General features: G+C 45.7%; 1 protein-coding gene and 1 long non-coding RNA gene across 6 annotated transcripts in view; one reads left to right on the top strand and one right to left on the bottom strand.

Moving 5' to 3' along the window:
* ZFHX3 (zinc finger homeobox 3) overlaps positions 1–15,468 on the top strand; it is a 242,655-nt gene that overhangs the window by 201,282 nt on the left and 25,905 nt on the right. The window lies entirely within an intron of this gene.
* LOC113627125 (uncharacterized) overlaps positions 1–15,468 on the bottom strand; it is a 52,146-nt gene that overhangs the window by 18,655 nt on the left and 18,023 nt on the right. Inside the window, exons 3-5 of one of the 3 annotated variants that reach the window (XR_003435439.1) lie at positions 14,955–15,201; positions 5,943–6,215; positions 4,475–5,322 (exon numbers count right to left, since the gene is read on the bottom strand). This is a non-coding gene — a long non-coding RNA (uncharacterized LOC113627125). Of the gene's footprint in view, positions 1–4,474; positions 5,323–5,942; positions 6,216–14,954; positions 15,202–15,468 lie in introns of those variants that run through there. The other 2 variants (XR_003435440.1, XR_003435441.1) reach the window with 2 other exon arrangements.

The following is a 15,468-nucleotide window of genomic DNA, read 5'->3' as shown; positions in this document are numbered from 1 at the left end:
TTTCCTTTGTTATGTCTGTTGGCAGTGGACCCTCTTTGGGCTTCTTTTATTTAGGAGGCAGGTCTTTTACCTTGAGTGGCAGCAAGACAAGCAGGATAGTGATTTCATGCACGAGAGCATCAATCCCATGGTCAGTGGTTGGGTCCCTGCCACACGCGGGGCAGTGGGCAGAGTTCCACTGATCACAAGTTCCTTGAGATTACAGGCCTTGCCTTCAGGGAGCGTACAGTCTACTGGGTACTTCAGGAACACCCATGGTCATCAGACAGTATAAACAGTAAAAATGTTCTGCATCTACACTGTACAGTACAGCAGCCACTAGCCACACAGGGCTATTCAGTGCTTGACATGTAGCTAGCATCACTGAGGAGCTCAATTTTAAATTTTACTTAATTTCAGTGAATTTAAAGTTCAGTAGCCTGTGGCTAGCAGCTACCATATTGGCCAGTGCAGCTAGAGATACTCAGCAGGAGCAAAACCAACTTTGAAAGAATGTGTCTGCAGCTCTCATTGTACTTTCCAGTTATTATTCTGGCTACATCGAGCTGTAACTGCGTGCCAGATTGCACCTGTCCTGCCCAGCCAACGTGCCATGAATGGTCACAGATACTGATCTCCATAGCCCTTGGGTTGGCCTGCGGAGGCCAGGGGCTGCTCCAGCCAGGGGCAAGTGCAACTTCATCTGTTGATACTAATTAGCTATGGTTTTCTGTGTGTGCTGCCATATGAAGAAGAGTTGGGCAGCACTGCTTTATATACGATTATTTCACTTGATTCTCACCCCCAATGCCATGAAATAGATACTGGAAGGAACCACCCCCCTGCCCCCCCCCCCCCCCCCCCCCCGCCATTTTGTAGATAAGTGAATGGAGCCTGGGAGAGCTCGAGCGAGTTGCCAAAAGACATACGAGCAGGTTCAGCTTTGCGTACTGGCTCTTCCACGTGCTCTTAGGACAGAGCCCGAGCTCTTAGGAGTTCATTATACATCTCTCCGAGAATGGACTTTTTCAGTCTAATCATTTGATCCCATTTTCACCCCCATTCTGAGTGTAGAGAACAGCACCCTCCTAAAGTTGTGCAGTGGAAAACAGTAACACGACTGCCACCTGTATGTTCGAAACGAGTGGGACTGTCAGCCACGAACATGACTCGTAGTAAGGCAGCGTCATGCTCAGTCTGAAAGCAGGTTGGTGAAGTGGAAAGAACTCTCTATATTTGGAGTCAGGAAGCCCACCAGTTAGCCAATGACCTTGGCCCCTGGGAGCCTTGGAACACAGACAAGTGACACCCACCAGCCGCAGCCTGGGTTCCACGATGGGACGTGGTGGCACATGGACGAGTCCTTAGTAGACACCTCGGGTCACGTCTACTCAAGGCAAGTGTAAAGTGCTCCTGTGGGCCACCAGAGGGTGCGGAAAGGGTCTTTGATTCAAAGCCTCTTCCTTAATGCACAGCCATTTCCACCATCCAACTTTGCGGTTTTCTCTTTTAAAATGTGAAAGCGATCGCTTGTTCTCTTTTAGCAGTGTGGATTTAAAAGTGTGTGTTGTAGATTGAAGAGCCCCCAGTGTCAGCAGTGATAATTAATGCAGTGATTATCCAATCAATCATTAATTGCTATAAATTAAGTGATATACAATTAATGTAATGCTTTATCACCAATAATTAGGGGAAAAAATTGAACCCTTGGCAAATAATCATAGCAAGATGGTTATTTAAATCCTGTAGCCGCCATGGTTTCTAGCCACGGAGCACTAGGCTGGGTCTAGTTAAGCTAATTTGAGACAAGATGACCTGGGGGATATTGGGATTTTAAAAAACAAACAAAGATGGGGCAACACTCCAACTTAAAATGACAGCATAATGCTTCAGAAATCCCTAACTGATGTCCATGTTTGTATTTTTGTAAAATTTTGGTTTGGAATTGTAGTTTGAGCACTGCTTTTCTAGGGGAATAGCTTGAAGGGATTTTATTTTATTAATTTTTTTTAAATCCATGATGCTCACCTAACACACAGCAATTAGTGCAGCGGAGCATCCCTGATCTGAATCTATGGAAGACTGCTATTAAGGGACGTCTTAATGGGCTGGCAAGGTCTGGGCAACTGTTAGGGAAAAGTGTGTTTATGGAATATGGTGCTGGCAGGCATGATTTCAATCGGGTTTGACATGTTTAACATAAATGTATAGTGTATGGCTCTTGCTGCGTATGAATAATTCCTGCAGACCCACTGCCTTTCTAATTACTGAGGTTGAAAAAAAGCAGGTCAGGAACATCCTTGTGGAAATCTATTACCAGCCCCTCCCCCTCTTCTCCCTGTTGTTTACAGCTCTGTATAAGTAGCGATGCCATTGTATGGGGAACTGAGTGCCTGAAATGTAATCTGTGGCGCAGAAAGGAAAGGGGCTGAAACAATACTTTTTTGAAAAGACTGAGTCCATAAAGACAAGACAAGGCATGTGCTGAGAGGAAGCACTCTGCACTATGAGAAGGCAGAAGCCCAGGGCTCAGGGCCCAGTCCTGCCACTGAGATAAGCCACGCGAACTTGGTCTCTGGACCTCAGTTTCACAATCTGTCAAGTGGCAGGTTTGGACTAAATGGGTTCTTGCAGTTCTGGAACTTCTTAAAAATATGATTGGAGGAGGGACAGTTGTACAGTAGTGTAGAATCTTGGAAAACATTAATTTCTAAGGTCAGAATGCTCATAGCTTGCAAGGATGTTCCTGGTCTCTGGCTGGTGGAGAGAGCGTGGGCCAGGAGCCTGGACAGAGTTCCCATGGGCCCCCCAGCCTTCTTCCGTGAAGGTTAGATAGTACCACACAGCCTTTCTTGGTGGGGCATCAGAACACTGAAGCTCTCACCTGGTCCACTGTTACTGGGCCCCATCTCACTGAGCTGTCAGAGCCCGGTGATGAGGACATCAATCTTTGGAGACTCACGAGGGTGTCTTTGAGTGGCTCTCCATGTCCCAGCCCCGTTGTTTGCTGGAAACCAGGCCATTCACTGCCTCTACGAAAATCATTTTGGCCTAATTCTGTGTCCTTTCGGACTTGGTTCCATCTCTCCACCTCACCCAAAGGTAGATGTGTCTTTGCAGTAGGGTACGTGTGAGGGAATGCTGGTAGCCTGGCCTGCATGGCCCCTCTGTGGTTCCCGTTCTCGCCAATGGAATGCATTTTTGGTTTTACGTTTTCACACACAGATGGGAAGTGTGTGGCTAAGTCGGCTTTTCCGGAGTCCACTTGTTCCCTTCCCCCACCTCCACTCCCCACGCTCTTTTTGTTCCAGGCCACTTTCAGTATAACTTGGCTGCTTAAGTCACTGCAGGCAGAATTCTGTCTCACAATTGAAAACAAACCATCTGAACTATTTTTATGTTGAGAAGCAAAAATAGATACAGGGTATGGCATGTATCTGGACTTGCCCGAATTCCAGTAATTCAGCCATCTTGGCCTTGAGAATTTATATTTAAGTCATAAGAGACATAGGCACCACATCAGTTGAGCAGATATTTTTTGTGCAGATATCTAATGCAGATATGGGTTATACAAAAAAAAAGTAACTGGAACTCACTTTCTAGAAAGGATGTTATATGCAATCATATAACTATGGTAACAGTGTAATGAGAATTATCATCAAGGTATATAGATAGGGAGCAGTGAAAATGTAGATTAAGGAGCAAATTATTTTTCATCGCTGTAGAAAATAACTTATAGATTTGCATATTATTGCTACACGGCCATGTTGATCTTCTTGCTTTGTTTCAGTTTTAGCTTTTGTGCTGTTGGGGGAAGCACCTCTGTTATCAGAATCATGATCATGAGTCTAAAAAAAATACTATGGCGCCTTTCTCAGGGGATATCAGAGCACTTTTGTTAGGCTCTCACATTCTTCCTGGGTCCAACATTATCTTTATCCAGCAGCTAGAGAACTAAAACTCATCGAACTCCTAGGGGTCAGATCTGTGATCAAAGTGCAATGTGCCCTCTGGGTCAGGGATATATCCCCCCGATTAGAAAGCTGAAGAACACATGACCTGGTAGCTTTCTCTTACTATACGAAGATTGGAGAAGACTTGAAAATCCTGTTTCTCTAGTTGTCAGAATTGTCACCTCTTTATGGTCGGGGCCATGTGGCATTCATTCATCTTTGTTTTTGTTTTTTTAAAAGACTGGTTTTTTTAGAGCTGTTTTAGGTTTACAACGAACTTGAGAGGGAGGCACAGGGATTTCCCGTATACCCTCTGCCCTGCTCCCCAGCCCCCGACACGCATAGCTCCCCCATTATCAACATCACCTACCAGGATGGTACTTTTTTTTTTTTTTAAACCAATGATGAACCTACATTGATCCGTCATAATCATCCAAAGTCCACAGTTTACCTTACGATTCACTCTTGATGTACATTCTGTGGGTTTGGACAAATGTATAATGACATAGAACCATCACTATAATATCATACAGAGTATTTTTATTGCCCTAAAAATCTTCTGTGCTCTGCCTATGCATCTCTCCCCAACCCCACATTCATGCATTTTTGTAATCGCTAGCATCTAGCAAGTGCTTAATACTGTTTGGATGTTTCATTAGCAATCAGTTGGTAAAACAGCATAACCATAAACACTTTAAAGTGCAAGTTATTCAACTTTCTGCTTTTTAGATATTAAACCCATGGGGTGAGTAGAATGCTTCCGCGTTGATTTACAGAAAAGGCCGATTTAGGGTGTCTTTGCGTGCCCTTGAAACCAGGCCTCTCCCCTCACTCTGTGGTTCTGTGGCCGCACATGCACCTGTATTATTTCCCAGAGACACTTCTAAAAATGAAACCATAGCAACAAATGTTTGAGCGCTCGCTGTGTGCTTGACCCTGGTGGGCTTCGTGTGCCTAATCTCTCTTGCTAGCCTCCCAGAAGCCCTGTGAGTAGACGCGGTCCTCCCGCTGACAGACATGGAAGCTGAAAGTCCAGTGTAGTCAACTGAAACGCTCAAGGTCACACAGCCGGGACTTGAGCCAGGTTGTGGCAGCCCTGCAAGCCATGTGCTGTGTTCCTTAGCGGGGGGAGGGGGTGCGATGCCTCTGTGTAAAGAGAACTTGGCCAGGGAAACACAGGAGTTACGGAGGAGTGGTGCCCCCGAACTGCCTCCCCCGCCCCTTCACACACATGGGCCGTCCTGGGCCTTTGCAGGCTGTGAGCAAACACAGCCTTTGGAGCGTGGTGGTGAGAGAAATGCTGACGTAAACATTACTCGGTGTGGGGCTCCCCCTCTGTGCTTTCCAAACTCCAAGAGGAGACCTTTCCATTCTGCTTGGTACTTGAAACCTGCAGGGGAAAGTGGAGAGTCATTCCCATTTTCCAGCCCTTCCGGGGACCTGAGTGACGTTTTTCTCGCCCATTACAGATTCTCACGCTCCTGCTAACCTGAATGAGCGAAGAGAAATCCTCGGTGGGTCCTGGGGAAGAGCTGATTTGTAAGGGTGCGGAGAAGTGAAGGGCAGGGCTCTTTGTGTCTGTCACCATGCTGGACCCAGATTGTATGTTTTTATTGTCACAAGTTCCATTTGACTCTTAAAATTTCGTTAAGTATCTTATGAAGATAGGTTTGGAGTGGAGGAAACCCTGGAAGAGTACCCTTCTCGCCTGGTCTCTGGGAGCCTGTGCTGTGCGGGGCTCAGAGGCTCTGACTAACCTAATTAATATTGGAGCTGATGGATGAGCTTCTGTTAATTAACTGCAGCCTGGTCCCAGCATGACCCACATCACCTCTTGTTTTGACCTACATCTCGCACCTCTGTACTTTTTTCTGTTAATTCAAGTGTCTCTAAGGTTCTCCCTGTTCTAGCTTTTTCCAAGTCCACGGTTGTCACAATCCTGTAATGAAGCCAGAGGGCAGAGTGATAATGCAGACCCCGAGGTGCCTGCCGACTGCGCCCCATCCTCACCGGGCACTGTGACCACAGCTGCAGATGGCATCTGTGCACAGCTCAGGGGCTCTGCAGGGGAAGACAGGACACTCTGGGGAAGCTGACAAGAGGCCACAGGCAGGCAGGCTGATTTGATACCTCGAAGTGAAGAATTGGGTCTTGGCCCCTTTGGTCCCTGGCTTCTGGGTGGCAGCCCAACGTTTAGAAGTTACGAGTACTCCGACAGCGGATGTTGGTCTAAACGAAGTGGTGGCTGGTGGCTCTGTTTTGACTGGTGGTTCATTCATAAACCTGACACAGAGGGAGTAAGGTATCTTGAAACTGAATTGCGGGATGGCCTTTTGGGAGCGCAAATCAGTGTAGTTAAGCAGCCTTATGCATATTTCAACAAGGAATTAGTACAACAGATTGATGCCTTTGATGTGGGACTTAGCGCTACTTTTTTCGCCGAAGCTGCAGACAAGCGGCGGCAGCCAGCACTCAGCATGGGCCCACCGTCGCACCCTGGCTGCTCGCTGGGAAAGCACGGCCTGACCCCCCATTCCCAGAGTGCCGACTCGCGGACACAGGGGCCGGTGTGGGTCTCTGCATTCTTCCCAGGGCCGAAGCAAAGGGTGCCTCAGGCTGGTGTGGCCTGCAGGTGCCAAGACCTGGGAAGCCAGCACCAAAAAGAGGCTTCCTCTTCCTGCAAAGTGGAAAGAGCCCAGAGGTGTTTGTCCTTTTTACAGAGGTTCTCCAGGACACGTGGAAAGACCGAGACTTTCATAAGCAAGGCAGTCTGTCATTATTCTGGATTACACTGCTAACAGAACACGTAGAGGTTATTCCTTCTGAATTTCTGGCTTTGAAAATGTGTCTGTGTTGGTTTAGAGGAGGCAGGTTCCCTGAGGGACAGCCATATTTAATCTTTCACCTTTGGCCTGAGGGGGAAAACATCGGGCTTTGAGACCAGGCCTGGCTTTTGTCCCCGAGTGTAGATGATGAGAATAGCATTTTCAGCAAGAGTCATTTGAAAGTGGATGGCCAGATCCGCCCACGCCTGCAGGCCCCCTTATTTAATTCTAGTCCAGCCACAAGGTGGTATGGTTCCTACCAATTACAGAAAGCTTTGGCTCTGACAGCGGTTCTCAAAATGTGGTCAGACCACCAGCATCACCTGGGAACTCACTGGAAATGCAGATTCTCTGAATCAGACCTATGCTAGGGGGGTGGGGCCTGCCTTCTGTGTGTTAGCAAGCCTTCCAGGGGATTTCTGACTCACAGTTGAGTTTGAGAATGTTGGTGCTCTGACCTCTGTGACGTGCGTGAAGTTTGAGACTTACGTCTCCTTTAACCGGATGGCAAGGCCCTGAGCCCCCGCTGCGTGAGGAGGGAACTGAGCTTTCCTAAAAGACAGAAGTGTGTAGAAGAGGCACGAGTCCTGGTCTTGGCCGATGGAATCCCGGATTGCAGGAGTGGGAGAGGAGGAGACATGTGGTCATGATGAAGAGTGATCAAAAACCCAGCAATGTTTTTTTGTTCTGTTTTTTTTTTTTTACCAGCTTATGATTTAACGAATGGTATGATAAAAGATAACAGATGAACAGTCAGATGAAGAGACACATAGGGCAAGGTCTGGAAGGATCCTGAGCGCAGGAGTCTCCGTCCCCACGGAGTTGGGGTGTGCCAACCTGGAATTTTTTAAAATTTTGGGATTTTTATGGAGGCTTCATCAAGTAGGGATGATGGATCATTAACTCCGTCTCCAACCCCCTCCCCTTCCTGAAGGGTGGGAGGTGAGATTGAAGATCCCAAGCTTCTAACCACGGCTTGGTCTTTCTGGTGACCACTCAGAGTCACCTCATTGGAACAAAAGATACTCCTGTCACCCAGGAAATTTCAGGGGATTTAGGGGCTCTGTGTCAGGGAGCAGACAATGAACTCAGGCAATGAAACAAGGATTTCCTTTCCCAGGTTCAGCTACTGATTCTTCTTGGGATGACAGCCCCTGCCTCCTCCTGGGGCAGCCTTCCTGGGATCAGCTTCCAGCCTCTGGGCCCCTGTGGATGCCTCTCCTTCTCCTACTCGCTTTTCCTCAGCCTCCTCTTCAGTCCGTCTGCCCTTTCTAAGATTCTTCTTTTCGCTCCTGTCTCCTCCTCGAGCCCCATCTCCCAAATTAAGTGTAACACATAGAGGCTGGCAGACGGAATGAAGGAATGCCCAGTATCAGGGGAGGGTGGGGCAAGCCAGAGGGCACGGGGCATCGGCTCCAGCCCACGGCTACTGCATAGGAATGAAGATCCTGTTGCCAGATTTTTCTACTTATCTGGAGGTCCTTGTCCTTCTGCTTTGTATGAAACTCCCCGTTTTATTTTATTTTATTTATTTTTGGCTACATCGGGTCTTAGTTGTGGCACGTGGGATCTTTTGTTGTGGCGTGCAGGCTCCTCTCTAGTTGTGGTGCGATGGCTTCTCTCTAGTTGCAGCGCACGGGCTTAGTTTTCCTGTGGCATGTGGGATCTTAGTTCCCTGACCAGGGATCGAACCCGCATCTCCTGCATTGGAAGGTGGATTTTTTTTTTTTAAACATCTTTATTGGAGTATAATTGCTTTACAATGGTGTGTTAGTTTCTGCTTTATAACAAAGTGAATCAGCTATACGTATACATATATCCTCGTATCTCCTCCCTCTTGCATCTCCCTCCCACCCTCCCTATACCACCCCTCTAGGTGGTCACAAAGCACCAAACGGATCTCCCTGTGCTATGTGGCTGCTTCCCACTAGCTATCTATTTTAAATTTGGTAGTGTATACATGTCCTTGACGCTCTTTCACTTCGGTCCCAGCTTACCCTTCCCCCTCCCCGTGTCCTCAAGTCCATTCTCTACATCTGCGTCTCTATTCCTGTCCTGCCCCTAGGTTCTTCATAACCATTTTTCTTTTTTTAGATTCCATATATATGTGTTAGCATATGGTATTTGTTTTTCTCTTTGTGACTTACTTCACTCTGTATGACAGATTCTGGGTTCATCCCCCTGACTACAAATAACTCAGTTTCGCTTCTTTTCGTGGCTGAGTAATATTCCATTATATATATATGTGCCACATCTTCTTTATCCATTCATCTGTTGATGGACACTTAGGTTGCTTCCATGTCCTGGCTATTGTAAATAGAGCTGCAGTGAACATTGTGGTACATGACTCTTTTTGAATTATGGTTTTCTCAAGGTATATGCCCAGTAGTGGGATTGCTGGGTCATATGGTAGTTCTATTTGTAGTTTTTTAAGGAACCTCCATACTGTTCTCCATAGTGGCTGTATCAATTTACATTCCCACCAACAGTGCAAGAGGGTTCCCTTTTCTCCACACCCTCTCCAGCATTTATTGTTTGTAGATTTTTTGATGATGGCCATTCTGACTGGTGTGAGGTGATACCTCATTGTAGGTTTGATTTGCATTTCTCTAATAATTAGTGATGTTGAGCATTCTTTCATGTGTTTGTTGGCAATCTGTGTATCTTCTTTGGAGAAATGTCTGTTTAGGTCTTCTGCCCATTTTTGGATTGGGTTGTTTGCTTTTTTGATATTGAGCTGCATGAACTGCTTATATATTTTGGAGATTAATCCTTTGTCTGTTGCTTCGTTTGCAAATATTTTCCCCCATTCTGAGGGTTGTCTTTTTGTCTGGTTTATATTTTCCTTTGCCGTGCAAAAGCTTTTAAGTTTCATTAGGTCCCATTTGTTTTTTTTTGTTTTCATTTCCACTTCTCTAGGAGATGGGTCAAAAAAGGTCTTGCTGTGATTTATGTCATAGAGTGTTCTGCCTGTATTTTCCTCTAAGAGTTTTGTAGTGTCTTGGCCTTACATTTAGGTCTTTAATCCATTTTGAGTTTTTTTGTGTGTATGGTGTTAGGGAGTGTTCTGATTTCATTCTTTTACCTGTAGCTGTCCAGTTTTCCCAGCATCACTTATTGAAGAGGCTGTCTTTTCTCCATTGTACATTCTTGCCTCATTTATCAAAAATGAGGTGACCATATATATGTGGGTTTATCTCTGGGCTTTCTATCCTGTTCCACTGATCTGTATTTCTGTTTTTGTGCCAGTGCCATACTGTCTTGATGACTGTAGCTTTGTAGTATAGTCTGAAGTCCAGGAACCTGAATCCTCCAGCTCCGTTTTTCTTTCTCAAGATTACTTTGGCTATTCGGGGTCTTTTGTGTTTCCATACAAATTGTGAAATTCTTTTGTTCTAGTTCTGTGAAAAATGCCATTGGTAGTTTGATAGGGATTGCATTGAATCTGTAGATTGCTTTGGGTATTATAGTCATTTTCACAGTGTTGATCCTTCCACTCCAAGAACATGGTATATCTCTCCATCTGAGAAACCCAGCAATCTTTATCTAAACCCTGGTTAAAAAGAAACACCTAGGCGAAGGGGAAACGTACCTCTCTGTACTAATCTTGCAACTTCCTGTGAATCTATATTTCCAAATAAAAAGCAAACTAATAACAACAACAGAAACAACACTGACGAGCTTCTGGATTTTCAAAGTGCTGACCTATCTGGTTCATCTTTGAGTTGGAGGAGAAAAATAATGAGCCATTCCCCGAGCGTCAGTAATACCCATCTGTAGTATAACTCAAGTTTTCTTTGAAATCCTTCATGGAAACAGGAAGACATGTCTGGTAAGTGGATGAGGCCTGTGTGTCTCGCTCTACCTACCTAGGCATGTTCTTCTCCTTTTTGAGTACTTCTACAAAATGCTTTCAAGAGACATGCAGGAGCAGTGTAGCCTGCACTTAACTGAAACCAGGACTGTGTTTTGAATAGAAGGTTCTTACCCTCATGGGGCTGGACTCTGGGTGTGTAAGGGTGTAGAGACCCCATTGGGTGCGCCTTCGCCGTGCACAGACTCCCCGATTCCTCTTTGAATCATCTTTAAGTGCTTGGTGAGAGGCAGAGCCGTGCATGTTTAGCGACCAAGTTGGCAGCCGAGCAGACCCTTTAAACGAACTGCTTCTTTCCGTAGGGAGGGAGAGGATTTAGCCAGCTCTCTGGCCACTTCTGAAGTGCAGTAGCTCTGCAGGAGATGCGAGTACGAAATCTTAGCCTCTCCTCTGGGGAGGGAATTGCAAGCAGATGCCAAGAGCAGCTCCACATTCAGTGACAGTATCACAGAGGATCACGAGTCCAGAGCACAGATTGACCCTCTGGAAACTGTGCATTTCTGCTTTCTAGAGGGGAGTGTCGGGCCTCTGAGAAGCTGAGGGGAAGGGGCTATGGAGAGGGCTCACTGCCCCTTTCATCTCATTTTCATTATGAGCTGAATGACCACTTTCCAATATGGTGAAGCTTCTGTGACTATCGTGCTGGGGTCATTATCCCAACTCAAGCACTGAGTATGGAGCTGTGTGAACGTTTTTTTTTTTTCTCCTTAGTCAGTGGAGATAAAAGATTGCTGTAAATTTCTGGGGCAGGTGGCAAGCTGGTTTACGGAACACAAGGCGATGAGAACCTCTGGCTTACGGAAAGTAGCATGAATTAATAATCATTTAATTGGCTCCTCCATTATGTTGCTGGTTTGGGAGATGGAAGTTTAGATGGAGGGGCTGTCAGTGGTACTTTAGCTCAGAGTCTGATGGTTGAGAAGTGGGGCTGGAGGCTGCCTTTGGCCGCTCCACAAGGATGACATGTCAGGCAGCATCCCAGGCCTTCAGTGAGCTCACCTTGGGGTCCCCAGAAGGAAGGGGGGTCAGCATCTTGGTGAACACCACTTCCGAGGGCCACTATGCCATGAAGAGAAGAAACGCAGAAGAAACTTCCCAGTAACGTGGACAGCTCAGCGCATGCCCAGGATCTCCCCAAGGGAGGACTCTGGCCAAAGGCGGGCCTGTGGCAGAGAATGTCCACCATGCCAACAGCACCAATGGTGTGTTGAGTGATGAGAAAGTCAGTTTTGCTCATGGAACTGAAACTTCCAGTACTTTCGATTGTCATGGAGGGAAGTTGATGTCTTGGCAGATGATTAGGGAAAGCCAAAAACTGTGTACCTTAAGGTTCCATTTCTACTTCACTTCCAAGTTTTCTTCAGTTTTCTTTCTCAGGAGGCAGCAACTCCCTGCCTTCCCTCGCTTCAGAGTTGTATGACCACATCACTAGGTGAGAAATGAGGCAAGTGTTGGCATTAAGTCTGCTGGCAGTACATGGTATTGCAAGTACAGCTCTCAAGTTTTCTGTCACCAAAATTTCAGTGACTCAGATTTTAGTTTATTAGTGAGGATTGGGATTGGGTGAGAATTTGTTCTAGGAAAAGTGGTTTTATCAGGTGAAGTTAAAGAGACTGTGTTTCTACCATACTTGACCACTTGATAAGCCCCCTAAATTATACTGTTCTTACCTATTCTTCTTTTTTTTAATTTACTTTTTATTTATTTATTTTTGGCTGCGTTGGGTCTTTGTTGCAGCACATGGGCTTTCTCTAATTGCGGTGAGCGGGGGCTACTTTCTGTTGTGGCGCGTGAGCTTCTCATGGCAGTGGCTTCTCTTGTTGCAGAGCACGGGCTGTAGGCACACGGGCTTCAGTAGTTGCGGCACGTGGGCTCAGTAGTTGTGGCTTGCAGGCTGTAGAGTGCAGGCTCAGTAGTTGTGGCACACGGGCTTAGCTGCTCTGTGGCATGTGGGATCTTCCTGGACCAGGGATCGAACCTGTGTCCCCTGCACTGGCAGGCGGATTCTTAACCACTGCGCCACCAGGGAAGTCCCCTTAACCTGTTCTTTACAGTTAGTCACCTCTTACCTGAAACCTTACTAGGCTTGTTTTAATTATTCTATATGCTTAGAACATAATAAAACCTCTTCTTGAAAATTGTAAACAAAACTTGCATGAATTCAGATTGGCTCTCTTCTCTTCCCTACTCCCTCTAATTAATATGACAAGAGGGGAAAATTTTTAAGTAATTATTTTTAGAGGTTAAATACCCCCAAGCAAATATGTTAAAAACAAAGGATATCTGGAAGTTGACGTCACAGAAATGATTTTTGTTTTTCCTGAGGAAGCCATGCACTGACTACTGTGTCTTTCCCTTGGAAATGAAATTTCTTTTGCTTGGAATGTAGAGGAACAATGAAATGGAGAGTCATGAATCAGGTCTGCCTCTCAGTACTTGGCTTCGTCAGACATAGTGACCAACCCATCACAGTTTAAGGTGGAATGGTGGCTTTTGGCCCAGAAAGTTGACTTCGAATTTTCTGTACTCCATAGCCAGGCCATGCCGGTCCTTTTCCTGCCTCACCAGCGAGTTCAGTGGGGCAACCTGAACTTCTGACAAGTTGAGCAAGTGTTTGTCCACTCCTTAGAAAGTTTGCGTGGCGAGGAGTCCGCAGCTAACATCCTGTCGGGCTGCGCTTGGGGTTTGACCCTGCATTTCCCCGATATTGCCCCAGTATCCCTCTTGCCTCGCTTTACAGAGTACGTAATCGATGGCACTCGCATGATTCCTTGCCACGTTTTTAAACCCTTTGAAGTGCCAGGAGCCCAGCATGTTGCCTGTGGAAGATTCATTGAGATTTAACACATATTTTCACATGGCATAGCTGCCAAAATGAGGAAAAATTGCTTTAACCAGCAAAGTAAAAATACCACCTGATGTTTTGCACAGTATGGATCCAAATATCAACCTTTTCATGGACAGTGGAATTTAAATGCTAAACTCTTTAATTATAGTATTAAAAATAATATAACTACATGACAAACGTAGAAAATGGGGAGATGGTCCGTGATGCTATCACCTAAATACAGCAGTCATTTTCTTCCAGTCTTTTTTTTCTAATACCTATTTTTTACAAAGCTGTATCATGTTATAATGCATATGTTATCTTATTTTTTTCTGATTAACCTTCTCAAGGATTTTTCCATATTGCTTCATAGCTATCATATGTAATGTCATCTGATACTCAATAGAGTGGCGGTACCATTGTTTACTTAACCGTGCCCTGTTGTAAAATATCTAGGTTGTTTCCAGTTCATTTTGTCATTATTGTAAAAGCCACTACAGGTAGTTACCCTTGAAGTTGTTACCAGTATAATCCAGTGGTTCCAGGCACTGTTTAAACTATGGCTTGTCTCTGGAGCGCATCTATTTGTGTTTCACTACTGTGACGTCGTAATGGCCTTAAACTGATCAGTAATTAATTTTAAAAAGTAATAATGTTTTCTAGACTGTGACATCGCTCTTGGAATTTAAGTCAGAGTTTCGAAAAGTCTTCAAAAAAGAAAACCACAGTACTTTCCCTCTTGGTATTCGTACAACCTCATTTACTTATGCCTACAATGTATGCTAGTGACAGAACTAAAGTAGGAATTGATTTTGGGAGTCTGGCCCTTTTGAAGTTCAGAGAGAAGAAGCTTGAGAAAACCTTAGACTGTCATTGTCAGTAGTAAACCCTCTTCCAGCCTGCTGATGGAGAACTTGCGCAACTGTTTACCCATCTACAGAAATTTTATAAAATCTCTGGTACCATGTTTTCATAGGGATTGACGTTTTAATGTCTGGGGTCAAGCTAGGAGGGGCCTGTCAGCCTCGTTAACCTAACTCTTTGGAGCAGTCCTCACATCACCCAGGGAAGCACAATGGGATTGTAACTGGGTGTTAACAGACTCCGATATAGGAAAGGCACGGCCTTATCTTTAGAGAAGAAGCCTAGCGAGCTGCAGGTGGCTAATGTCCACTTCTAGACAGATCTGATCTAATAAAAATGCAGATTGCCCCAGATAGAAGGGAGATGAGCCCCGGAAGTTTTTACACCAGTGGATGCAGTATTTCATATCATAGCAGAGCTGTTGTGTTACTCCAGAGAAAGAGGAATGAGTGAGCAAGTGCCGATTTTATTTTTTAAAACGCTTTAGAACAGCTTCTTAGCTTGAGCTCACAAAGGAAGCTTTAGAATTACAGAGCAATTTGAGAGTATGAAAAATAAAAAAAAAGGTAATAGAAGTCCCCCCTCTCCATGCAGGGGGAAAGAATAGTGGCTTCTGAAACGAGAATTCTCACCTCTGCAACCTCGTCACCATTCATCATGCGTTCAGCCTTGAAGGACGAGGGTGGACTCCGGTCCTGTGAGGACGCTAATGCTGCACTGGGTTACACCGGGTTTGGTTTCCAGGGAGTGGATGAGTCGGGCGGTCTCAGCCTCCGCGCTCGTTCATCCACACTGCTGAGCAACTGCACGGTTGAAAATCATTCTGAAGAGGCGGGGTAGGAGGCAGGTTGAGGGCATTGACAAGGCAGTGTCACGGTCCTGTAAAAGCAAGTGTTGTTTCCGGTCAGGCAGACTAACAAAAAGACGGGGATGGGTGTTTAGAATAGGATCTGCATCTTGGCTTGCCCCTAGGGGAAGGGGGAGCAGAGAGCAGCTCTTTCCTAACTGTAAGCCCTGAACCTAACCTAATCCTACAGATTGGAGGTGGAAATGGGGAAGGTGGAGGATGGCTCTAACAAATAAGCATCTGAAGTATCATCTAACGTCTCCACCCACCCCATCTTTAGAATGCCTTTGAAAAGCTAT

The sequence above is a fragment of the Aethalodelphis obliquidens genome, unplaced genomic scaffold (assembly GCF_003676395.1).
Source record: "Aethalodelphis obliquidens isolate GAN/ISIS:26980383/991018 unplaced genomic scaffold, ASM367639v1 scaffold20, whole genome shotgun sequence".
NCBI lineage: Eukaryota > Metazoa > Chordata > Mammalia > Artiodactyla > Delphinidae > Aethalodelphis > Aethalodelphis obliquidens.
This window is presented reverse-complemented; position numbering and strand designations above follow the sequence as displayed.